Consider the following 27,684-nt stretch of genomic DNA (forward strand, 5'->3'; position numbering starts at 1 on the left):
TTCAGGTTCCAATATTTGAATATTGCCATAAGAATTGTAATTATTGTAAGGTACACAATGGATATGTTGAATATAATCATACCCAAATCTTTTAAAAACGGGCGTACAACGAGCGGATACAGATTCCATCCGAACTGACGTCAAATCGGCAGCGGACCCACAGAAAGTTGCTATCAGAAACAAGCCTGACGTGTTTTGGACGTCTTTGTTTACATTAGCAAGCCTCGCTAACACTCAAAGTTAACCTGTACCATGTGTTTAAAAAGCAGGAAATAAAATAAAAAAGAACTCACCTTGTGATAAACCCGCAAGAGAAAAAGCATTTAAGCTCCATACTATTTCAGAAATAATCCTTGACGTGGTTTAAACAGGATGGCGAATCTCATTCACAACCGAATTTAACTTTACCTACGGTAGAATTCTGATCAGGCATTAGCTCCGCCTCCTCCTCTTTTTTTTTTCAAGCTAAGGATCCAAGATCTGTGTTTCTCTAACAGGGCTGCAAAAGAGGTGTTTGAGCAGTATGGGTGAACTGTTTGGTATTTTGAAAAAAAACTTCACAGACATGTTTTGTATAGGTATGGCCCAGCAATATATATTTCAAATATAGCATGATAGGTCCACTTTAAATAAAAAAAATATTAGGTTCAACTTAATATTATTTTGTTGACATAATACATTTAATTAAAGTGAATGCTTCAGTTTTTTTAGTGTAGTGATGTCACTTTGTTCTGGAAGTAAACAAAGGAGTCCAATCAAAGGAGGCAGGCGTTTCAGGCAGTGGGGGGGGGGGGGGGGGGGAAGAAACACAGGGATTTTAGCCTTTGCAGACCATTTACATACACAGAAACCTAAATAACACACTACAGGAGAGGGAAGACCTGAAAAAGCACAATAGGGCCTCTTCAAATTAAAAACCTTCATGGCGCATATGGGCGCCTCATTGGAAAGCTTTTGGGGACTTCCGGTGAGTAAGGCGAGTGATTGGAAACCAACCCCCTTAACTCGGTAATTAATATACAAATCAATGTAATTTTTATTGGAATGAGAGGGGGAAAGAGAACTAGAAGTCAAAGAAAGGTGACAAACTAAAAAGACAGAATTCACCGGATATGGAAGACGCTCAAAGCTCCATAGAGAATGAAGTATTATTTGAATTATTTGAGGTATTAAAGTAACGTGTTATGGCAGGAATGTTCAATCTGGTATATTCATTTTAATGTCACCTTATATAGAATGTGTGTTAAACTTGTGATTTCTGCATTGAGTGACTTCTGCCTAGCAGATAACAAGAAGAGGCCCCTAGGGTCTCTCTGTTAATTATCAATAGTCCTTGCAATTAACAGGGGAATTCCCGGATACATTTTCAGATATAAGGCAGTTAAAGTCTTGTAGAATTAATGTTTATCTCCTACACATCCTGCAGGCCTTGAGACTTGGGTCACCCAGCAGTAAATGAGATAAAGGTCCTTTTGAGCTTATCAATAAAATGTATTCATTCCTAGTAAGCTGACTTTGGGGTGAAGGGAAGTTCAGGGAAGCCATTAAGCCACAAGAACAATTAACTTCTGTTAAAGATACATGATACGATGTTTGTGTGTTGAAGATGTTTAGGGGGAATGAGTATGTGTCCTGTCCAAGAGTCCTCTGTCATGACTCAAAATCATTGATTGGGGGATCTGCCTGAGGGCAGAGGGACAGAAACACACACACACACGCGCACAGAAGCAACATGGAATCAACAAACTGACTTACTACCTGGGATCCCGCCCAGAAGGGAAACCGACCAATGGAACACTGCCAACTCACTGTCTAGCTCGCTCAGAAGTTAACTCTGTGTATAAATGTTGTGATGATTTTGAAGATTGGCGCTCTTGTTTTTGACTTGCCGTTCCTGAGACATGTCTCACACGGTGGTAGAACCTGAGCCCGGACTACTCTGCAGAGTGCTTCGTGATTCGGTGATGTATTTGTATGTTTGCACCATTAAAGCAGATTATTGTTTAACCCTTATCCTGGCTGCTTTGAATTTTTCCTTCTTTTGAGAACCCGCTCATATAGGAACGGCGCGGAGCAGAGATTCTGCCCCAACAAATGGTGTTTCCCCGACGTGATGACGTCATGACGTGGTGACGTCATGAGTAGGGTTTTTGAGAGGAAAATCAGCAGCCAGCGGACGAATGGTCCGGAGAAGAGGCCTAGAATAATCTCTGACAACTAAAACGAGGATCCTACAATTGAAAGGTGAGCAGACAAGCCTGTTTCTATCGAAGGTCTGTAATTGGCTAAACTAAATTTTAGAGTTGTCAGAGACATATTCCGGTGTCATAGTTGTTGCGATGGAATATACAAATACATATTTTAGATAGGTAGGAAAGTTATATAACATAAAAGTGAATCAACGAGGTATGTAAGACGAAGGTGAAAGGCCCCGTACTTTTTTCAGAAAGGAGACGGCTGAAGACTCGTTGGGAGATGTTCAGTGCCCGTTTTCAGACGGCATCCGGAACAAATCTGAATAATAATTCTTAGGTTCATAGGAATCGAAGTTGAGTTATAATTAAATCCAAAGGAGAGTAACGCAACCTTGAAAAAGCAATTTTGAAGTGACCGGACCTCATTAATCCTTTGTTCTGTGGGGGTTGAATCTATAAAGCCAAACGTCACGATAAAGAGTTCTGTAAGCCTGGGTTACGACTCCATGTCAGCGTCACATCGTTGAAAGACGGTGTTGAAGCGCGCTGAGAGACTCGCTAAACTTGTTGGAATAAACATCGGACAATAAAAGCTGAATAGACTGTACGGGGTATTTTTTCTGTGAATATTTACTGGTAACAAAGACAGTAAGTCAGATCAATAGATACGAAGTCTGTGAATATTTACTGGTAACAAAGACAGTAAGTCAGATCAATAGATACGAAGTCTGTGAATATGTACTGGTAACAAAGACAGTAAGTCAGATGAATAGATACGAAGTCATAATGAAGGGAGAATTTGAACGAGAGGAGCGTGAGTTAAGAGCTTACGAGAACAGTGGGTTCAAGCAGAACAATTGAATAAAAGGATAGCAGAAGTGTTAATTGTTGAAGGAAGCCCCCCTTTTTCCTCTCGAGAGCAGCAGCAGCAGCCCGGAGTGTGTCTGCTTGCTTTTTTCTCTAGTGATCTGAAGTTGGAGTGAAATACATAGAAAATTAACAGATCAAGGTGTGATTTGAAGTGGTAGATATATTGAAATAAATAAGAAACAATGATTTGCTGCTATTTAAACATAGTCTTTGAGAACTGATTGATACCGTTGCATTGCGTTGTGAATTTCATGGTATTTGTCATTAACTAAAGATTGTACTTAATTATACTTCAAGGAAAATTATATTACATACAGTAACCTTAGGGGAAAGTAAAAAGAGATTTACTGAGTATATGAAGTACATTAAAGTTAAGGTTTTATTCAAATTAAATATGATAGGTGGATTTTTCCATCTAGAATACGACATGGAAAGAGGAACATTTGTTAGACATGAAATAACGAACTCATTGGAAGAAATATATATATTGTGAGTTTATTTAGGAGTTATTATCATATACAGTTACTCTCAGTTGATGGTTGTTTAAAGTAGATAGGAAACGGAAAACGTAAACGATTCACCACAATGGTGTTTTTTAGTTTATGAAGAAGAAGTAGACAGTAAAAAGAAGGTTTTTGTAAATTTGTCAGTCAGAGGGAATCTGTTCATGTTTAAGCATGACAGAGGTCCTGCACGAGGTTTTGCTCCAGCCATCTCACACAGTTTCACAAAGGGGTGATTTGTGAGGGGCTGGAGCGGAGGCAGCTGCAGGGCGCAGTGAGACAGAAAGACAGGAGAAATGAGACGGTTTGAAAGAGTAGAGAGAGTACAGGTTATATAGAGTTACTACTATTCTGGAAAATGTCATATTGTTTTATGAGTAACATAAGATAAGAATATATTTACTAGATATGAGAACAACAGGCTTATCTAGGTTAACAGAAAATTGCTATTAACCAGTTTCAGCTGCAACTATCCTATCTTTGTTCTGGGGAGAACATACGTTGCATTTACAATTAATATTAAGAAAGTTCAGAATTGATACCATTAAAGACCGTTTGGGATTAATAGGACGAGTTTGTCATAAACATTCGTGCTTAGATGGAATAAGAGTGTTGAGAGATTTTCTCAAAAATGGGAGTTTTCACAATGCTTTTAGTTTTTATTGAAACAATTAAGTAATAAGGACAGAAAAATGTTCCGTGATGATTTATTTAGGTTTCAGCTTTAGTAATAATGAAGATTACATTTTGTAATAATTCCTTTAAGTGTTCCAAAAATATATTCATTAACTGTAGTCAGATTACTTGTTTTAAATATATAGCACTGGATACAGTTAGTTTTGTATTCTGTTACAAATCTAACCATGCTTGTAACACACAACTTAGATAAACAATTTGAAAATAATAGAATAAGCAAGAAGATTAAAGATGAATCTATAGTGGTTAAGAAAAGTTTTTTGTTTTGCCTATTAACTGAGAACTGAAGTAATGAAGAATAGGAAGACTGTTACCATTAATGGGTTTAACATTCACATGTTTCAGCATTCCTGACCATATAGACACTCAGCTGTTTTATTTTGTCACCCGCTGGGGGAGAGATTTACATTGAGTTTTTCTCAGTAGCTGATTTGCTGTGATTACAGCAGCATTGGATAGTTGTGCGCCACCTTTGGGTTGTACTCTGAATCAGTGTGTTGGTGAAAAGTTGCTCATTACAGAAACAGAAGAACTGTGCAAAGAACGCATCTCAGAGGAGGTATTGACAGTTTGCTTGTGCCTCGTTGTCAAGGCAACAGTGGTGTGAAGAGGTACTGCAGTTTTGGGGGATTTCTGCTGTACAGAGGACAACGTGTGTCTGCTGATTGTATCACATTGATCCAGAGGTTCCTTCCCCCTCAGGACATCCCAATGCCAGAGAGAGTTTCCTTGGAGCCCACTGACCAGGGCCGGTTCTAGCGTTTTGGGGGCCCTGCCACTGATTACAGCTGAAGAGGACAATGAATCATTGACTGTTCTCAATATGACAAGATCAAGAGACAGGCTGGTCTCAGTCTGTTCAGACTCTGAAGAAATCATGCAATGATTTTACAGCATAACTGTGCAAGAGTTTATCAGAAGGTGGTGTAGAACGATATGCTTCAGCGTTTAGGAAGGGAGGCTGATTGTTTAATGATGGTCTGGAATGCTGAAAAGAATAAAGTTTAATATCCTTGTTTGGCAAACAAGACATCTGATTATTTTGTCACACATGATAATCTTGACATAGTGACTAGCTATGGGTAAACGTGTGGACGTTATACCATTATTATCATGAACTAAAAATAAATAGGGAAATAGTATCTGGTTAAAGATGAATGGATTTCATATCCTAGAGAGGATTAGTTATATTGTGAATACTTCACAAGGTATTTACTCATGTATTTTGAAGAACACATAAGAACACAGGTCCAATTTTGTTTTGTTTCTAAATTAAATTGTCCATTACCAAAACTGTTCAGCTTAGGTCTAGCTTTAGACTTTGATAGTAAAAGAGTATTTAGGCTTATTTTTGTATATCTGACATTTTTTTAATATGTTGGCTATTCACTAGATAGAAAGATGGCATTACTCTCCATTTGTTAAGAACATTTCTGAAGATTAAATATGTGTTTCATTCCTAATATTCCTATTTAGGATGTAATTTTAGAGTAACAAGGCTGATGCTGAAATTGGAAAATATGTTAGTGGTTTGCATGATGTAAACAAAAAAAGGTTTTGTTTGTTCAACCTCCAGTTAGATCTGAAACAGTAATAATGATTGATTTGGCTAAAACTTAGTTTAGCATCCTGATGTAACATTATGAGGTATGTTCACTTCTAAGGGTAAACAAATTGATAAAATTGATTATTATTATTATTGATTAATTTGGAATATTAATTCAAAAGGCCGTTTTCTGCAGGTTCACTTAAGAATGCCTTGCATGAACATTTGTCAGGTATTGGGTTTCCTAGGGGCGGTATATTAATAAAGTGTATTGATAATTTGTTTGTTAAACATCTGAAGAAAATGGTGATGCGAACACGAGAAAAACTTTGTTGCATTGGTTGACATCAACACAATGATGTCACTCGTACAACTCCAGCTAGTAGAATATTAAAGTCTCTGCAGAGCACGACACATGGCCAAAAGACTGAGACCAAATGACCTTTGACCCTGACTGACAGTGTGAGTGTGAATGGAATGCCGGCATGTGATCAGTGTAACTGCATGATTCTAAAACAATAACTAACCAAGCATGTTTTTAGACTAACACATTATTCTGGAGCTCCAAGGGAAACGAGAGGTTTCCTAAAAAATGTTGACATGTTTCTAATATTGATTGAGTTATAACCAGTGCTTGAATTGGAATAAAAAAGGTGCCAGTACTCTAAATCAGCAACAAGTATTTGGCACAAAGTCATAGTATATCCTATAATGCTGGTGGGTTTGTCTCTTTACTGTATATTTTAGAAAGGCTCACTGTACTAAAACAAAATGACTCAGGGTGCATCTGAGATTAGAGGGGGTGCAGTGCTAAAGTGCTATTTTTATAAGTGGGGAGTGGACCTGACACCCTCTAGTCTAGGGGGGTCCGGGGGCATGCTCCCCCGGGAACATTTTTTTTTTAAATATTGAAGTTAGATGCATCAATCTGGTGCACTTTGAGAGCAAAATGAAGAGATATATGGATACCTCTCAACATCCATAATGAAACAACTGTAAACAGATTTACTTTTTCTTTATGGATATAAAAGAAAGTAAAGCTTGACTCCTACTGGCTGGTTAAATGACTCCTCGTCCCTGAGGCCACTACCGGTTTTTTGTGCCATTTTGCTGGATTTATTTGTCAATAGCGTTGCTGCACAAAGTGATAGCCCTCTAGTTTAAATCTACTACCCAAAAAGAAACATATGGAGATGGGTTACTATTTAAAAAAAATTGCAAAGCTATTTGGGAACAGTGGGGCCGGGACTCAAATCCTATAGGGGGGTCCGGGGGCATGCTCCCCCGGTAAGATTTGTTTTTGAATGTTGGAGTTAAATGCATCAATCTGGTGCATTTTGAGGGGGAAATAAAGAGACTACACCCATATGAAACAAAAATGTATACATTTAAATAATCATAAAATCATAAGTACATGGCCATAACCAATAACATACAATATCCAATATGAAAAAACATTGAAACTTGTTTATTTATTTGTTTTTGGTTCATTTATAGTTGTGAGTATGTCTGGGCTCCTGAATCGGCCTCTCCTGTCTCCCTCCTCTCCCCCCTGCTCCTCTTTGAGGCAACAGCAAAGACTAGTTTTGGCTCTCAACAAGTTTATCTTACCTTTTTTCACCTAGTTAACATTTTGTTTGTATTTTTCATGCATATTTTACTAATCACTAGCCCCTCAAATGGAAATATGTGTTTACATAAATGGTGACCGAACCGTTTGAGACCCACTGAGATAACTTAAACTAAGTTAACTATCTAAAGAATCAGAGAGTAATTTACCTCACCAGAGCTGTAGTTATCAGCCTCTCAGTCTGACAGCAAAGGACTCTCCCTCCACCTTGTTGTTGAAACAGCTCCTTATATCCGTTAGCGCAGCTAGCTAGCACCAGATGCTAACAACAATACACGTAACCGGTGCGCGTGCTTTCTCGCTCGCTCGCGCCACACATACACCAACACACACCCTCCCGAGCTTGAATGACACACAGAGACCAATCGAAGGCATTAGTATGATCTGTATGAAAGTGGCAATGTCGGCAGGCCACGTCATGTAGACAGCCAGTCACCCTCTGTGAGGCAGAGTCAGACCCACATTTGCGCTGCGTTGCGTTTACAATATATACGTATATTGCCGGCGGCTGAGTACCGGCATTTTACTGAGTACCGCCACCTTGCCGGTACTCAGTAAGAAGTGCCGTTACCACATGGGTAAAAATCAGAAGTGCCGGTACTGCGTACCGGTGAGTACCGGCCCAATTCAAGCACTGGTTATAACAGGTAACACAGATGCAGAATCAGTGGCCAAGGGGCTACTGAGAGAGGTAATTCCAGAATGAGAATGAGAAAGTGAACTGTGATAATGAAAACAACTTTGTAATATTTCAACAGGTATTAAAGTAACTGAGGTTTGAAATCTAGAAAGAACATATTACAGCTAAGTTAAAACATAGTAATGTAATGAGATAGAATTTAATTTAGACAACATCTTGTAACTAGCCTGGTAAAGAAGTAAAAGCCATAGACTGTTTAGATTATTATTGGGATGTACATTTAATTTAAATTCATAATAGAAAGACATTTGACGACAGTATGTTGGATTTCTGTATTCATTTTTTCAGCTTGATAATATCTAAGCAGTGACAGGTAGAAGCAGTCTCACCAGGAAATCATTCACTTTGTCAGTATCATGATTTTTAGTTGTTTTTAATCCATAACATTATTGTGTTTCTTTATCAGAGACATTAGCAGTTCATATTATATTTAGATTTTAAATAGGATCTCAAGGATTTCATTTATAATAACACAGATGCTTGTCAGAAATTCAGAGCTATTGAGATATGTTATTTAGTTAACCTGAAGATGTTGGGGTTTATTTTGTTGACACAGGCCAAGTATTAGATAGACCCTCCAGAAAAACGCGATTCTGCGATCGCAGAATTTCCTGCATAATCAGCAAAATGCAGCAGATTTTTAAAAGTCCGCATATTTATCAAAAGGCCGCATAATCCCCGCATTTTTCCACACAAAGTTGAGAAAAAAAATAAAAAAGTTAACTCGTCTTGACGAGTAGTGATTATGACGCAACGTCATCAGCCCGCGCATCACAGAAGGCAAACACCGTCGTGTGAAGGTGTGGAATTCACACACCAAGATGAACAAATCGAATCCATCACCTTTACCCACGAACATTTCAGCTAAAGACCGGGCAAAGCAGTACCCCAATGTCTTGCACGAAAGTGGGGGGAAACTGTTCTGTACCCCGTGCAACTGTGTGTTGGAGCATAAAAGGAAATCGACTGTGAATACCCACTTCGATTCGCTCAAACATTCAAAAATGGTTTCTGCTGCGGACAAGAAAGCCAAGCAACTCACGCTCACAGAGGCTTCAACCTCCAAAACCCTTTCGAGGGTTGCAAGAAACGAGGTGAGTAGCCTACAAGATTGAAGCTGGTCAGATAACGAACGAGTAAATGAAAACAGAATGAGGAGGAGGAGGAGGTGTGTGTGTGTGTGTGTGTGTGTGTGTGTGTGTGTGTGTGTGTGTGTGTGTGTGTGTGTGTGTGTGTGTGTGTGTGTGTGTGTGTGTGTGTGTGTGTGTGTGTGTGTGTGTGTGTGTGTGTGTGTTCTGTGATGTAGCTTGCTTCTAGTATGCTTTTTTATCATAGCAACTCTTTAAAAGTCCTCCCTTTCATTCAGTAGTAGCCTAGTAACAGGGTGCGGGAGAATAATCACCTTTTTTCCGCTTCCCGCATATTTCACAACTGTTCGCATATTTCGCAACTTTCCGCATATTTCGCAACTTTCCGCATATTACGCAACTTCCCGCAATTTCCCCGCATAAAATCACATAAAAACCCCACATTTTTATCGCATAATCAAGGATTTTAGCCCGCATAATCAATGATTTTAGCCCGCATAATTAAGGATTTTGGCCCGCGTTTTTCTGGAGGGTCTAATTAGAATTCTGAAGCGGCCTACCAGTGGTGGGTCAAACACCTGAGGGCCCAGAAGCCCTGAGCGTAGACTTGAGGGGTGGGTATCAGATTTCTCCACACAGGTTGCTGACGCCAAAAGGGGGACCCGAGGAGCAGGAGGCCGACACAGCGGAGTTCGTCAGGCCTACGTGAGTCAACCCCAGGTTCTCTGGCCTCTACAGAGTGACCCAGAGGACATCTCATGCCGTCCGCCGAGGAGCAAAGGGGGACATCTGGTAGTACTGGAGCCAGTGTGCGGCGAGGAAATCACCGGCTAGGACCATGGAGGACATCAGGATGGACCTGGCTATCATCAACGAGGACATCCCTACAGCAGACGACTCGGAAGCTGTCATCAGCGGACTGGAGGAGAAGGACCTCGCGGACATCCCGACAGCAGACGACTCGGAAGCTGGCGTCAGCGGGCTGGGGGACTTCTCGAGGCAGCAGAGGAGTCTACTTCTCTCTGATCAGATTAATCAGTTCCACCTTTGAAGGAAAGGCCGCATCTCCCCCTCCCTATCAGCTGCCCTTGTTGGCGTTTTCCGCTGAGGGGGGGGGGGGGCCCTGAGGATTCAACAACACGCAAGGATGCTGCTTTCTGGCACTCAGGTTCGCACTCTGATAGTTCCTTCACTGACATTGAAAGTTGTGTTCTGTTCACAAAGGTATACTGTTGGGGAGCAGACACAGTGGCAAGGAATGACAGTAGCTGTGTTTCAAATGTCTTATGTGAGTTGGTCTCGTGGGGCGAGACCATAAGGGGGAATTGAAGTATTATTTGAATTATTTGAAGGATTAAAGTAACGTGTTATGGCAGGAAAGTTCAATCTGGTATATTCATTTTAATGTCACCTTATATAGAATGTGTGTTAAACTTGTGATTTCTGCATTGAGTGACTTCTGCCTAGCAGATACCAAGAAGAGGCCCCTAGGCTCTCTGTTGATTATCAATAGTCCTTGCAATTAACAGGGGAATTCCCGGATACATTTTCAGATATAAGGCAGTTAAAGTCTTGTAGAATTAATGTTTATCTCCTACACATCCTGCAGGCCTTGAGACTTGGGTCACCCAGCAGTAAATGAGATAAAGGTCCTTTTGAGCTTATCAATAAAATGTATTCATTCCTAGTTAGCTGACTTTGGGGTGAAGGGAAGTTCAGGGAAGCCATTAAGCCACAAGAACAATTAACTTCTGTTAAAGATACATGATACGATATTTGTGTGTTGAAGATGTTTAGGGGGAATGAGTATGTGTCCTGTCAAAGAGTCCTCTGTCATGACTCCAAATCATTGATTGGGGGATCTGCCTGAGGGCAGAGGGACAGAAACACACACACACACACACACGCGCACAGAAGCAACATGGAATCAACAAACTGGCTTACTACCTGGGATCCCGCCCGGAAGGGAAACCGACCAATGGAACACTGCCAACTCACTGTCTAGCTCGCTCAGAAGTGAACTCTGTGTATAAATGTTGTGATGATTTTGAAGATTGGCGCTCTTGTTTTTGACTTGCCGTTCCTGAGACGTGTCTCATACGGTGGTAGAACCTGAGCCCGGACTACTCTGCAGAGTGCTTCGTGATTCGGTGATGTATTTGTATGTTTGCACCATTAAAGCAGATTATTGTTTAACCCTTATCCTGGCTGCTTTGAATTTTTCCTTCTTTTGAGAACCCGCTCATATAGGAACGGTGCGGAGCAGAGATTCTGCCCCAACAAGAACCGCAGTGACGCGTCGTAAAACCCGGAAATAAGTTAGCATTTTTAGCACTTCCGGTTCCTTACTCAAAAAGCAATGCATTTTTTCCATAGGGTTTTGGAAAATAGCTCGAAATAAGGTCTGTGGTTGACACAAATTTAAGAGGTAAATCACGTTTTGTTCTACGACATTAAATACATCAGCAGTGACCCCACTGGGGATTTTTGAAGAGTTTACGTGTCTGAAAAACGATGGTTGTTACCGAATGGCTGAATAGCACTACAGAAATTGTCGAGGCCGTTGTACGTCATTACGCCGAACACGTAAACACTCCAGCTAAGTTTGTTTTCCCCTGTGTTCTGCTTGAAATCAAGTACCTGCCTATCTTTAGTATCTGTATATCTATATCTGACCATTAGAATCTGTATTTTTGAAATTGTCGTTTTTAACACCGTAGTTTTACAAATTATAGAATAATTAATTACCAGTGTTTTCCAATTTTACTCGCCAGTTCGTTTCGTTGGCTAACGTTAGCTAAAGCTAGCGCTACTAGTTAGCTACGCAATGGTTTGTTGCTTTGCTCCGGGTTGCAGCCACAGGTGTTCGCATGAAACGTGCTTGTTCTATCGTTTCCCGGCCATTGTTTTCCAAAGGAGAGTCTGGATTCGTGCCATGAGGTAAGCTGACGTTACATTTTTGTCCATGTCACGGTGAAATGTAAATAATGGGTAGTGACTGTATCGCCGTTATAGAGATGGCGCTGCTGAAAAGACCGCAACATAAGTAAAGATAATGAATACATCCTATTAAAACCTGTGTGGCTTATATGATAAGTCTTATTAGTACAAGCAGCTAACTAAAGATTGTAGTCAGGGAAATCAGTTTGACATATTGAACTAATAACAAATCACCTCTGGCTGGCAGAGAACTCTCTGCTCCATAGCTTCTCTTGGACGTAAAATCACATGTACATTTTACATTTATATTCAATTTAATATTCCATCCCTCACATACTTTTGTATATATAATAACTTATATTTAGTTTTTCTTGTTATGCTGCTGCAACACAAACATTTCCCAAATTGGGATCAATACAGTAATATCTTATCTTAATTAATTAAGAAATATAATTATTATAATTATTGTAGCAGCTGACACCTATTTTCAATATGGATTAATCTACCATTTATTTCTTTAGTTCAATTTTCATCTATAAAAATGTCAAAATAGTGAAAATGTTCACGAGACTTATCAAAGTGCAAGGTTATATCTTTAGATGTTTTGTTTTAGCCTATGTACTGTATGTCTTAATGCTCTTACAGTATATGTGACGGTGTGACTTCCATGAAACTAATATTTTATATCTTCCCAACAGACGAGCTGACAGGAAACCTAACACTCTAACAACCACAACATTGCAAAGGCGAGTAAATGTAAATTAAAAACAATTCACCATTTTTTTATTTCTTCTTCCTTGCAGTGAGGTGAAGCTGACCTTGCACTTGGTGCCAGTAAGGATGTTCCTCACGCAGGCTGAATGTTTCTCCTTCCTTACTGACACAGAAGCCCTTGATTTGCAATGCTTCAATAATTGTCATTTCCCTGGCTCCGTAGGGACACTTGACCTCCAGCACAGCGGAAGACCCTACCAGACCATCTGGAGATGTCCCCAACAATCCTGATAGGGAGAGCCACAAATCTGACTCATGGACCTGCATCTGAGTTGCAGTGGTGAATGCCCTGACGCCCTCACATTCATTCATAGTCCCCCACTGTACAGACAAAACACCATCAAGGGCCTGTTGTTGCCCTAGCACCCTGGCAATAAAGGAAGCAGTCACACGCTTTGACCTCAGGACAGCTCCAAAGTTGCTGGCAGTCAACCTTCCTTTCCTGAACAAATGCCAGTTTGGGTTGGTTCGCTGACCAGTGGTAGTCACCTGAATTGCCCTCTGTTGCTCTTCAGAGAATGCCATGCTTGCCACAATTGCCTCAGGTCCCCGATGCCCAACAGATTTGATAATTTCAGGAACAGTAAGTGTTTCCAAGCTGTAGTGTTCCTCTTCTGGCTCGGGGGAGAGAAGCCAAGAAATTCCTGAGAACCTGCCCCCGAGTCTGTCCCTCAGCCAGTCACGATCTTCGGAGGTGGGCTCTCTTGTCAGCGGGTTAAATTAGTTATTGGTTTCAACAGTCACATTAAAACAGTTACTAAATCAGCTTACTATCACCTAAAGAACATATCTAGGATTAAAAGACTAATGTCACAGCAGGGTTTGGAAAAACGTGTCCATGCATTTATCTTCAGTAGACTGGACTACTGCAATGGTGTCTTCACAGGTCTCACTAAAAAATCTATTAGAAAGCTGCAGCTAATTCAGAACACCGCTGCTCGAGTCCTTACCAACACTAAGAAAGAGGATCACATCACTCCACTTCTGAAGTCTTTACACTGGCTTCCTGTGTGTCAAAGAATAGATTTCAAAATACTGCTGCTGTTTATAAAGCACTGAATGGTTTAGGACCAAAATGCATTTCTGACCTCCTGCTAAATGATGAACCATCCAGATCTCTCAGGTCTTCAGGGACTGGTCAGCTTTCTGTCCCCAGAGTCAGAACTAAACATGGTAAAGCAGCGTACAGTTATTATGCTCCAAATATCTGGAACAAACTCCCAGAAACCTGCAGGTCCGCTGCAACTCTTACTACTTTTAAATCCAGGCTGAAGACTTTTCTTTTTGTCGCTGCTTTTAATTGAACTATTCATATCTTAGACTGCACTGTAACTTTTATCCATGTATTTTTTCTTTTAATGTTTATTTTATTAGCTTTTCTTTTTAATGACTGAATTTAAATGCCATTTTCTTAATGTCTTTCATTTTTTGTAAAGCACTTTGAATTGCCTTGTGTTGAAAAGTGCTATATAAATAAACTTGCCTTGCCTTGCCTAATAAAGATTTCATGTGACACATACAATGTTGATGGGAATTAATGTGAATAAATTAACTCTAGGTTAACGGTACTCTTGCTATCACTACTCACCTATAAACCTTGTCCCTTATGCTAGCCCTGACAACACCGGTAAGCACACCTTCATCTAGGCTACACTGTAACGTGTCCTGACTTGTAGTGGTTCTCTCCTCTATCTACACTCTTCTTGTCATCTTTGTAAAACGATATCAGACTGGTAATTGACACAGCCATGACTTCTAATTCAATTCAGTGTGGCTAAAATGAAAAGCTTTGTTAAAATATGCAAGCAGGTGAAAGTCAAATTCAGCTTTATTCTCAAAAATTCTACATGTGTTATACATCCAGAAATATCGAAATATCGTTTCCCACAGTGTGACATGTATACATAAAACAAAAAGGGCCAAGATAAATGTGGTATACATTAAACAAAACGGGCCTAGATAACCGGGGTATACAGTTTAAAATGTTAATATATTTAAAGTGTTCAAAGTGCAGTTTCAGTGCAAGTCAGTTGAAACGATCTTAAGTTGGCGTGACGTTGAAGTCGTGCGACCCTGCTGCTGTACTGGCTTGTAGTTCGTTTATAGCATAACGTTAGCATTTCGCTTTTGGCGACTAGATTTATGATTCAAAAATTATAAAAGTAGGGTTGACATGTGGAGATTATCCGGCTGAACAAAACGTGATCCCTCTCTTAAATGTGTGTCAACCACAGACCTTATTTCGAGTTATTTTCCAAAATCCTATGGAGAATTTGCATTGGTTTTTCACGAAGGAACCGGAAGAAGTTTACTTCCGGGTTTTACGACGCGTCACTGCGGTTTTCTATTAGCTCCGTTAGCTCACAACAGGACTCGGCAGACACCAGACATCAGTGCTCCAGGAAATACGCGATTTCAGGGCTGAGCATAAAGTGGACTTAAACAAACTTAAAGAAGAAATCAAGGGAGACATGAAATCTGAACTCCAAGATATGAAGCAGGAAATTTGCGAACTCCGCGCTAACCCAGGCAGAAGAACAAATCGATGAGGCGGAGACAGTAAACATGGCTATGTCAGATGCGTTGATTAAATCAATGAAAGAACAGAGAGCCATGCAGGGGAAACTGGTGGATTTGGAAGGTCGATCCAGGAGAAATAATATGCGTATTTATGGAGTACCCGAAGAGAAGGAAGGTAACTCCATGTCTGACTTTGTGGATCAACTTTTGAAAACTGAACTCGCTTTACCGGACACCAACCTACAGATACAACACGCTCACCGGAAACCTCAAAATAATGCACGCCAAGGTCCATAGTGGTGAACTTTCTGGAGTTTACCACCAAAGAAAGGGTACTGAAAAAGGCCTGGGAAAAGAAGATACTGATGGAAGGGCGACGTCTATCGTTCGATCACGACTATGCAACGGAGGTCGTCCTGAAGCGCAAGGCGTACGTGGGGATAAAGAAGGTCATTAAGGAGAAAAATATGCGTTTCCAGACACCTCTCGACTGGATGCGCATTCACTGGGACTCGGGAACACGCACATACAACAGTGCGACAGATGCAGCGCAGGAGCTGAAGAGGAGAGGTTTCTCCGTGGAGATACCAGACCGCAACGCTTCAGAGCTGTACCTGGAGATGGAGCGTCTCCACCAGACCAAGACATGGCAGCACGTCGCAGAGAGGAGTGCAGATGGGACCGAGTGTCACGATCTGTCTGTGTTGTGTTTTGTCTTGTCTAGATCTGTCTTTGGTTTTCTGTCTGCGTTGTGTTTTTTCTTGTTTAGATCTGTCTTTGGTTTCCTGTCTGTGTGTGTTCCCTCCTACCTGTTCCTTCCTACCTGTTTTTCTTGATTGTGTTCACCTGGTGCCCCTGTGTTGTCTCCTCCCTCCTCACCTGTCTCTTGTTTCCTTGATTAGTCCTGTGTGTATTTAAGTTCTGTTTTTTCTGTCTGTCATTGTTGGTTCGTCGTTGGTCTGTGACTGTGTTCACCGGGGAGTGTTCTGATTGTCCGTGTGCCATATCCTTGAAATAAAGGTATTTTCAGTTTTTTCTGCATTTGGGTCCTGCCTGCTTCATTCACCGTAACAGAACCAACCAACCAAAAGATGGACCCAGCAGACAGCCTGTACGAGGTGACGTACAACCTAATGTGCTTTAAAAACGACTGTCGATATGCCCCCAGTAGTGAAGAGAGGCAGTCAATTATCTCAACGGCACGCCAAGAAGTAACCTCAAGGCCCTGGTTAAAGGAGTTACTTCCTGAGTGGGTGGAGGACTTTTTCGGTAGCTTTGAGGTCAAACCTCTTTCCCGGCCTGCTAGCCCCTGGCATGCTAGCCCCCTGCCGGCCACAGTTCCCAACAAGGCTCCTTTCAATAACCCTTTCGCTGGGTCTCGTCTGGCTTTTGGAGGACCTCTGAGCCTCCACAAGGCTTCAAGGCAGCATGGAAGGAAACGCAAGGCCAAGATTCCAGCACCGGCAGCCATGGTTCCGGCTCCGGTCCTAGCCCCAGCAGCCATGGTTCCGGCCCCAGAAGCCATGGTTCCGGCCCTGGTTCCGGCCCCAGCAGCCCTGGTCCCTCCTCTAGTCCCTTCTCTAGTCCCTTCTCAAGTCCCTCCTCTAGTCCCTCCTTTAGTCCCTCCTCTAGTCCCTCCTCTAGTCCCTTCTCTAGTCCCTCCTCTAGTCCCCTCTCTAGTTCCCTATCCAGTCCCTCCTCTAGTCCCTTCCCTAGTCCCTACTCTAGCCCCTTCCCTAGTCACCTCTCTAGTCCCTCCTCTAGTCCCTTCACAAGTCCCTTCTTTAGTCCCTTCTCTAGCCCCTTCTCTAGACCCCTCTCCAGTCCCTCCTCTGGTCCCTCCTCTAGTCCCTTCTCTAGTCCCTTCTCTAGTCCCTTCTCTAGACCCCTTTCCAGTCCCTCCTCTGGTCCCTTCCCTAGTCCCTTCTCTAGTCCCCTCTCTAGTTCCTCCTCTAGACCCTTCCCAAGGCCCTTCTTTAGTCCCTTCTCTAGTCCCTTCTCTAGTCCCTTATCTAGTCACTTCCCTAGTCCCCTCACAAGTTCCCTCTCCAGTTTCCTCTCTAGTCCCCTCTCAAGTTCCCTCTCGAGTTCCCTCTCAAGTCATCTCTCGAGTTCCCTCTCCAGTCCCTACTCAAGTTCCTACTCAAGTCCCAACTCAAGTCCCTACTGAAGTGTCGTTGGAGGTTCCGCTGGTGGTCCTGCCAATTCCATGTCCTGTCCCGTTGGGGGTACCGCCGACTACTCTTCTGCCGGGGGTCCTTCCAACCCTATGTCCTGTCCCGTTGGGGGTCCCACTGACTGCTCCTCTGCTGGGGTTCCTGCCAACCCTGTGTCCTGTGCCATTAGAGGCCCCGCCGACTACTCTTCTGCCGGGGGTCCTGCCAACCCTAGGATCCTGCCGAAGCCTGACCCACCGGCTCCGGCCTCCGGAGCTGTCTGGTCTTCGCCCTCAAGCCCGGCCCCCTGAGTGCCGTGGTCTTCGCCCTCGGGCCCGGCCCCCTGACTCCTCCTGCCGCTGCCTTCGCCCTCGGGCCCGGCCCCCTGACTCTTCCTGCCGCTGCCTTTGCCCTCATGCTCGGCCCCCTGAGTTCGCCCGCTGTGGCCTTCGCCCCTCCATGAACTCTGCCTTGCCCCCGGGCCATCCGCCCGAGACCCGCTCCATGGACTCTGCCTTGCCCCCGGGTCGTCCGCCCGAGACCCCCTCCAAGGTCTCTGCCTTGCCCCCGGACCGTCCGCCCGAGATCCCTTCTGGGTCCTCCGCTGTGCTCCTGGGTTGTCAGCCCAAAACCGTCCTCCTGACCCCCTCCACCCACCCTGGTGGCCCTAGTTTTGTGCGATATTTAATCGCGATTATTCGCATGATTGTCCATAGTTAATCGCGATTAATCGCACATTTTTCATCTGTTCTAAATGTACCTTAGAGGAATATTTTTCAAGTTTTTAATACTCTTATCAACATATGAGTGGACAAATATGCTTTATGCTAATGTTTATTATCATTTGAACAATGACAAATATTATCATGAATATTAAACACAACAACCTCTGAACATTACAAATATTTGCCTTAATTCAACCTGGAACCTCTCTCATACAATAATACAATACAAATGGTGTGTGTGTGTGTGTGTGTGTGTGTGCGTGTGTGTGTGTGTGTGTGTGTGTGTGTGTGTGTGTGTGTGTGTGTGTGTGTGTGTGTGTGTGTGTGTGTGTGTGTGTGTGTGTGTGTGTGTGTGTGTGTGTGTGTGTGTGTGTGTGTGTGTGTGTGTGTGTGTGTGTGTGTGTGTGTGTGTGTGTGTGTGTGTTGGATTGTTGGAGCTATGTGCAACTCAAGGCATATGCTCGAACGGGAGCTGCCTGGACACTGCAATCATGTTGCGCGCACTATCCGTGCTGAGTGTGCTGACTTTTCGTACAATGTCCCACTGTCTGGTTACCTGCATAAAGTCAAGTGCTAGGCGCAGTTGTGGCGAAATGTCGCTCCTCTGTTTTCATTAAAACAGCTCCTTATATCCGTTAGCGCAGCTAGCTAGCACCAGATGCTAACAACAACAATACAAGTAAGGTCTCTCTCTTGCTTGCCCGCGCCACACATACACACACCCTCCCGGTCCTCACGATGGCCAGTCGGTGCGTGCCGGTGAGCGTGGAAGTGTGGTCTGCCACAAGCGGGCGGCAGGAGTGGGGCTGTCAGCATCAGCTTGTAGATGGTATTTTAAACTCGATGCGCTCTGAAACTACGGGGCGGCCGAGGAAAAAAAATACACATGCGTTAATCGCGTTAAAATAATTAGCGCCGTTAATCTTTTTTTGCGTTAACGCGTTATTAACGCGTTAACTTGACAGCCCGAATATATATATATTCACAGTATATATTTGTCACGACTTCATTTGGATTATATAAGTGCTATCGGATGCCGTTGGACTACTAGGATGCGTGAGATTGTGTGTTTCACCTCTAGTGAGGGGCCTTCCAGTAGGAGGCTCTCCCCTCTTCCTGCCAACGGGGACTTAGGGTGGCGAAGAATCACCCTACCTTGGAAGTCTACGTTTTTCTTTTTACGTTCTACGTTCACTACATGTGGGCCAGATGTTCAGGTCTGTGTAGTTTTCAGTTCTCTGGAGTTTTGTGAATGCAAAGGATTGGGTAATTTAAATGCCGTACAATAATACAAATGTGTGTCACTTAATGTAAATGGGATGAATAATCCATTTAAAAGGAGCAAGGTCCTGGCTAAAATGAAAAAATGAAAGGCCCAAGTATTATTTTTACAAGAAACCCATCTGCCTCAACAGGAGCATGAAAAATTAAAACGCTTTTGTTATAAAAATACATTATATAGTTCTTACAAACCTAGCCAGAAGAGGGGAGTGGCTATCCTTATTTCAAATGCAGTTCAATTTGAACTCCATAAAGAAGTTAGGGACAAAGAGGGGCGATATGTATTAGTGAAAGGAAAACTTGAAAATACAGTGGTGACATTGGTCAATGTATATGCCCCCCCAGAGAGTAACAAATGTATTTAAAGAAATCTGTTTCACGTCATTGCATTAGAGACTGAGGGTATTTTGATATGTGGAGGGGATTTTAATGTGGTCCTGAATCATACCATAGACACTACAAGCCACAAAAATAGCAAGAAGCACCTGACCAAGTTTGTTAATGCGTCAGTGCAGGAAATGGGACTAATTGATAATTGGAGGGAACTTCACCCCCTAGAACGGGATTATACACACTATTCAGAGTGTAAAATCGGGGTGGCAGATTAGCTTGTCAATAAATCTGAATAGTAGACAAAAGAATACAGTGTGGAGGCTCAATATGGGTGTTTTGAATAATAAGGCGATCATGGAACAGTTAAGGGAAGAGATACAAATATATATAGAGGAGAATGATAATGGGGATGTGGACCCTGTGATACTGTGGGATGCTTTGAAGGCTGTTCTCCGTGGATAGCTGATCGCCCTAACAGCATCACAAAAAAAGGCCTGGCTAGCCACATAAAAAATAGAAAAGTTTAGAGAAATGGAGACAAAATATAAGAGTACAGGGGATCAATCAACATTACAACAAATTAAGGAAACAAGGGGGGAGATAAATGAGATCCTCAGAGGAGAAATAGAAAAAAGGCAAGGTTTTTAAAGCAGTCTTATTATGAATCAGGCTCAAAAGCAGCTAGACTCCTGGCCAGACGCCTGCGCAAACAGCAAGCCTCTAATACAATTCATAGGACAAGGGACCCACAAATTAATCAACTATTGTATGAGCCAGATGAGATAGAAAGAATATTTGAAGAGTACTATAAGACACTCTACTCTAATCCACCATTAGCTGATGAAAGCACAATAAGAAACTTTCTTAACCTGTTGAACACCGAGCCTGTTTTTCAGGTCTCAGGCTCGAAAAGGACATTCCCAGAACAAATGACCATATCTTCCCTTCTAAAATGGTTAAATTAATAATCTTTTTTCTCAAAGCAAGGTTACACCTGTGAGTTGGATGTAGAAGTTTCATAATCAATATAGATGTTTTTATTTTAAAGTAAATTCAAATTGAACACAGTAAAAAAACATACAGATGTAGCACTTAATTTCAGACTCCAGTTTACAGCTTCCTGCCTACGACCTGCCTAAAACCAGTATAGAGGAATGTTAAGCCCTCCCACTATTTTCCAAGAGGGCGTTGCCAGATTTTCAATTTCAGGTTTTAACCAGGAGATGGCGCTTCATTCACAAATACAGAAATGATGTTGACTTTCGTAGTTGACGGAAAATGCTTTGAAGAGCATTTGAAAATATAGTCTTTATATATTAAATAATCATAATAATAATGTAAATGTTTACATTACATTAAACCATGCATTTTGTAATGTCAGCATTTCATTTAGAAGAAAACTAGTGATATTTGATATTTATACTCTATTCCAACAGATTAAACCATTTTCCCACTGTAGACCGATGCATGAAATTCTTACATTTTTGCCAGTTATATTATGGAGCCGTTGTAAAAAAGGATTTGATCATTAAGTTATTGAAACTTTTGTCTTTAAGTTACTTTCACTTAACATATCAATTTATGCAATTTCTACTTAATTTCATAAGTTGTTATTATTTCAACTCAGCTCTGTAGCCAGTTCAATGAGCTCTAAATCCTATGAAGTCAATTTGACTAAACAGTGAGTTGTGATGTGTAATAATGTTCTGAAACTTTCCATGGCCTCTTAACATGGCAGTAGTGTCGACATATTCCTGCCCGGTGAAAATAGTCCCGGTCTCATAGTTGTTTTCATTAATTGAATGCATTTAACAGGGACATGAGTTTTTTTTTTTTTTTACGATATACAGCAAGTGAACCACAGAGTTTGATTCGCCATTATCAAAAGAAGAACTTCCACCGGACAGATTGATGACTACGAAAAGCTAAGCGGCGGATGAATACGTTTTCGTGAAGCGATATGACAGTGATTTCGGCTGATGAACCACTGACGGACAGGCAAAGTTAGGTGAGTGGTTGCATATTTAATGGTTTAAGGCAGGGGTGGCAAACTCATTTCAGTTAAGGGGCCACATACTGCCCACTTTGATCTAAAGTGGGCCGGACCAGTAACATCATAGCATAATAACCCACAGGCCCTACATAACGACAATATTTCTGTTTAAGTCAAATAAGTAGCTACAAGTATTCGGAAAATGTCCACATGTAATGAGACGCAAAACGTTATGAACAAACTGAAATGTACTGTATTAAGACAAACAAGTGCAATTTCAAGAGCTACACACATGTTCTTTACAACAGATCACAGTTTCCACCTGAACTGACTCACCACAAAATGCAAATAAAAACGTGGGAGCTATTAAGTGAGGAGTTTGAGTTACCTCCCTTGCCTTGAAAATATAGAATTTTTATATTGGCAGTGCAGCCACAGTGTCACATCAAATCAAACTTTTTTTTGCCTATTGAAGCTGCTGATTGACATTATAATACACAATGTTCAGTGACAGAATAATATAACATTTTCAAATATTTCAGTAGGTTCTTATTTTCACAGAACTGAGGTCACAGAACTGATTAATTTGCTCCTGAAACTTGACATCTTTTAGCCCTCACAAGGGCATCAATATCAGGCTTAAAATCCTGACTAGCAGCCAATTTAATTATTTCATTCAGGCACTTGTGTGTGAGTCTTGAGCGCAGCTTTGTTTTAGTAATGTTCATTACAGAGAAAACCTGTTCACAAAGGTAGGTGGTCCCAAACATGCTCAAAACCGTTGCTGCCAGGGCTGTCAATTTGGGGTATCCTGGCAAAAGATACCGATAAAATGTGGACAAGTCCGACGAGGCAAATTTGTCCTTTAAATCCTGATCACATTGTAAGTCGATTATCTCAAGTTGTATGTCGACGGGCAGATCAGCAGCCTTAACTGCAAATGGCGAGCGAAAAACTGCAAACTCTGTCTCAAGCTCACCAAAGACCTGAAACCGCCGCTCAAACTCCCGCAGCAATTCCGTAATTTTGTCTTTGTACCGTCTCATGTCAGAAGTAACTCCGGTCGTATGCACATTTCTTAGATGAGGGAAATGAGCAGAGTCACCACTTGACAGCTGTGTCTCCCACAAAGCCAGCTTCAACTTAAATGCGCTTATGCTGTCATAATATTCTGTGACAACTTTTTTGCGACCTTGCATCGTTATGTTCAGATTATTCAAGTGCTCTGAAATATCCACCATAAATGCAAGGTCCTGCAGCCATTCTGGGTTTTTTAATTCATGCACTGGCTTACCCTTTTTCTCCATGAACTGTCCAATTTCCTCGCGTAGATCAGAAAAACGCTTCAGCACGGCACCTCGGCTCAACCACCTTACTTCAGTGTGATATGGTAGGCTACAGGTGATGTCTTTATCACTGAGGAGGCTGTCGAACTGACGGTGATTCAGCCCTCTGGCTCGGATGAAATTAACCGTTTGAACAACCACTTTCATGACGTGATCCATTTTTAACGACTTGCAACACAATGCCTCCTGGTGCAAAATACAGTGGAATGTCCAAAAACGATCTCCTCCATTTGCTGCTTGTACTTTCTCCCTGAATTTCGTTGCAACACCTGCTTTTTTCCCAATCATTGATGGCGCGCCGTCTGTAGCCAGACTGACAGCACGGGTCCAGTCCACTCCAACCCTGTCCAGTGCTTCAACGAGAGCGCTAAAAATGTCATCCGCTTTAGTGGTGTCTGTCATAGGAACCAACTCAAGGAACTCTTCGGTGACCGTCAAAGTCTCATCAACACCACGAATGAATATGGCCAGTTGAGCAACATCTGTAATGTCAGTGCTCTCATCGATTGCAACTGAAAATGCTACGAATGACTTGACTTTTGTTTTTTTCTGGCTATCCAAATCTGCTGAAAGATCGGCAATCCTATCCTTCACTGTATTCCTCGTTAGACTAATGTTGGCAAAAGCCTGTCGCTTCTCAGGGCACACCATTTCTGCAGCCTTCAGCATGCATGTTTTCACAAACTCACCCTCAGAGTATGGCTTTGAGGCTGATGCTATTTCGTTAGCGATGAGATAGCTGGCTTTCACTGCTGCGTCACTTATATCTCGGCTCCGGGTAAAAATGGCCTGTTGTTTCTTTAGACCTGATAGCAGGTCATTTATCTTTTCTTTTCTCCGTTGTCCTTGCAAGCAGTCGTATTTCTCTCCATGGTGAGTCTCATAATGGCGGCGAATATTATATTCTTTGAGCACAGCAACTTGCTGCGAACACACCAAGCATACAGGTTTTCCATTTACCTCTGTAAAAAAATAGGATGCAGTCCATTTTTCTTGGAAAACTCGGCACTCCGTGTCCACTTTTCTCTTTTTTGACAGAGACATTTGGGGATGAGGGTGTCAGAGGTTATTGACTGCATTCACTACTCTTACTCATCACTTGTTTTACAGTCTGGCTGCGCTCTCACTGGTACCGGTGCGGTAGTGCGCCCACTAGTGGAAGGATTCAAAATAGCAGTTTTTTTTCCTCCTCTCACAGCCTACTTAGCAAAGTCCTTCAGCTCCGTGGGCCAAGCTGAAATGCTTCCCGGGCCGGATCTGGCCCGCGGGCCGTATGTTTGCCATCCCTGGTTTAAGGCAAAACGAAAACTAGCTAAATGGAGTTAAATCCACACCTAACTGGTGTTTGAATGTTTATAAAAGAGATCTTATTTCAGGGCAGTGTTATGAAAATGTCGGTTAACCAAGCTAACTTTACAGGATTATGATTATCTAAACTTTTATTAAATAAATAAGTTTCAAGTATTCTTACTCTTATGTATGACGCTTATGGATTTTTAAAAGGTTTAAATGGTAACTGCCTATATTTGTAGCTTAATTTAGAGAGGTTTTGTTTGTTCGTTCCAGTAATTAGCCGTGTCCCGGCTCTGTTCGGCTAAATATTTAAGCTAAATTAACGTGTTTCGGTGAGGTTGTGTGTGTTCCTGCCAGTAATTAGCCGTGTCCCGGCTCTCTGTTCGGCTAAGAATTGTAGCTTGTTAGCCCCCGCCATGGCTTTGAAATGGATGTCATTTGTGGATAAGTATAGGGGACTTGAAGATTGTTTTTTGTTAAGGCCGAGCAAGTGTTAAAGTGATTCTATCCTTGCAACGTTTTTCTGGTTCAGCTCACGCTAAACCTGCCCAGATACAGAGGGGGTGCCTCGCACCATTGAACGAGTAAAAGGCTAACTGTGTTCAGAAATAGCATTTATATTGTGTACAAATGCTATGTTCCACTCTTGAAATGGAGACACATTTGTATTTCTGCTTTTTAGAAAATATTTTATAGAAAAGAAAGGAATATATTTATTTTATTTTATTGAACTATGGTGCCCATAAACTACATGTCCCACAATGCATTTCGTTCTGTGACTTGCGCACTGAAGTGTCTTAATATCAGCCGTTTCTAGCAGCGGGAACAGTCGGTGCTCAAGGCACTTAAAAATGTTGATCTTTGATTGATGAGATTATTGTTATTTAATCTAATAAATTAATGGGATGTATGTAATTATAACACAGGGAAAGGTTACTGTTCACCCACAATAATAAATAAGATGTGCAATGGTTGTAATTGTTAGATATTTATATTATAATAAAATAAATAATATTTATACATGAACAATAATTTTTCCTAAACTTCTGCTTTCAGAGGTAGTCAAGTTATTACTAAAAAAACAATAATAATCCACTGAATAGTCTATGGAAAATAACTGCAAGCAAATAATCAACAATTACAACCATTGTACAATTTATTTTAAGTTTGGTTAAAACAAATAATATTTTTTTCATTGATATATTTGGCATGCACGTAGACACAAAAATGCTCTATGTGGATGCAAACTAACCTTTCCCTGTTATTATTACATGCATCCCATGAATTTATTAGATTGAATATGCCTCATCAATCAAAGATGAACATTTCAAGTTGTTTATTTATTTAAATGAAGTACTGTTTAAGTCTTTATCATATGAATTCAGGGATAATATTATAATTGTGAAAGCCAAGGCTTGTAGTTTATGGGCAACGTGACTGTTGTAATTGTGTGCATCTTATTCTTTGTCATGTTCTCAGTTCTTATTACTTTATTAAGGCCTGCTTCATAATGTACCTAAATGTGTGTTCTCTATTACAGACAGATTTTCAAAGATTTCCGTTTTACTGCAACTGGATGAAGTGGACTTGTAAGTTGTGCAGGTTTTCCAGTTACAATGAGAAGGCAACATGCAGAGTTGCAGACTGTTGGTAGAATATTTTCTATACTGTATGTCTGTGTCTCCTCAGATTCAGGCAGAGTTCCAGAGAATTGTCACTACGGACCTGCTTTCATCGTTTCTGGATGGACTTGATGGCCTGGCATTGCTGGAGGTATACAAAGGTGCATCCAGGACTGGAAAGAAGCCGGCACTAAAAGGCCTTTTGGACTGCCTTGAGAAAGATGTAAGTGGAGATGCTGATGACCATCATTTAGCCACCATTTGTTTGCTACAAATGTTTATATCCCACTGCATTTGTTGTCCTGCAGGACACAAATGAGAGGAGGAGGGCTGCTGCTCTCTTGGGACTATCACACTACATGTCTGGCGAAAATCAGGAAAATGTCATCAGGATGTGTGATGTAAGATCATAACTGTTTTGAATTACTTTATGTAATTGTACATTTTAACAAAAATCAACCCAAATCACCCTGTGCCCAAAGTTTCCTTCAAAAGTAATGTTTACAAATACCTTAATTTAACTAAAATAATTGCAATAAAGAATGATACATTTTAATATAAACAAAAACCGCAAGAAAGCGTAACTATTAAATACAGGGTTCCCGCGGGGTCTTAAAAAGTCTTAAATTTGATAATCTGAATTTAAGGCCTTAAAAAGGTCTTAAATAGGACCAAAAAAATAAGAAAGGTCTTAAATATGATTTAGACAGTCTTAAAAATGATCGGATTTGAAAGGTCCTTCTGTGTTGCGATCGCGTCTAAAATGTGTTTTGGGGAAAATGTCCGGGCTGCAAAGTAACCAGTACGGTAAGAGCCTTTCAGTTCCCCCCAACAATTTGTATTGAAATAAATCAACATGGAACCAGTAATCACTAACTTTGTTTCCCCCGGCCCCTTATCGGAGAACACCCAGCTAGTAACCTAGCAACCAAGCTTTAGCTAGCGGCAGTCAGAAACTCATGTCTTTTCGAATCTACTTACAAATAAATATGGGGAAGTGTAAATTCAACCGTATTTGGTTTCGGAAACATCTAATTTAGTGCTTGGTTGAAACCAGTGGAGGGGAACGTGTTTGAAGCCCGCTGCACCTTTTGCAAAATAAATCAACGTTTGTTTTGCTAATGTAGCGTTAGCTAGTTTAGCGTTAGCTAGTGCAGCAGCTCCCGCAACAACACCGGGGGACCTCCGGGCGATGTTTGGGTCTACGTCAACCCTAAAAGCGGAGGTGCTGTAGACGCTAAATACCGTAGTTATACACCAATCATACAACAGCAATGATGAAAGATTGTAGCCAAGGCAGCAGAGCTCTGAATATAGCTCTTGTTACTCTCTCACACACACACACACACACACACACACACACACACACACACACACACACACACACACACACACACAGACACACGCACACACGCACACACTAGGGCTGCTCGATTATGGCAAAAATCAAAATCACAATTATTTTTGGTCAAT

General features: G+C 41.5%; 1 protein-coding gene across 3 annotated transcripts in view; it reads right to left on the bottom strand.

Moving 5' to 3' along the window:
- Window positions 1-27,684, bottom strand: part of apba1a (amyloid beta (A4) precursor protein-binding, family A, member 1a) — a 154,155-nt gene that overhangs the window by 28,451 nt on the left and 98,020 nt on the right. The gene's annotated exons all lie outside the window — the stretch shown is intronic.

Source organism: Notothenia rossii (assembly GCF_949606895.1).
Source record: "Notothenia rossii genome assembly, chromosome: 6".
NCBI lineage: Eukaryota > Metazoa > Chordata > Actinopteri > Perciformes > Nototheniidae > Notothenia > Notothenia rossii.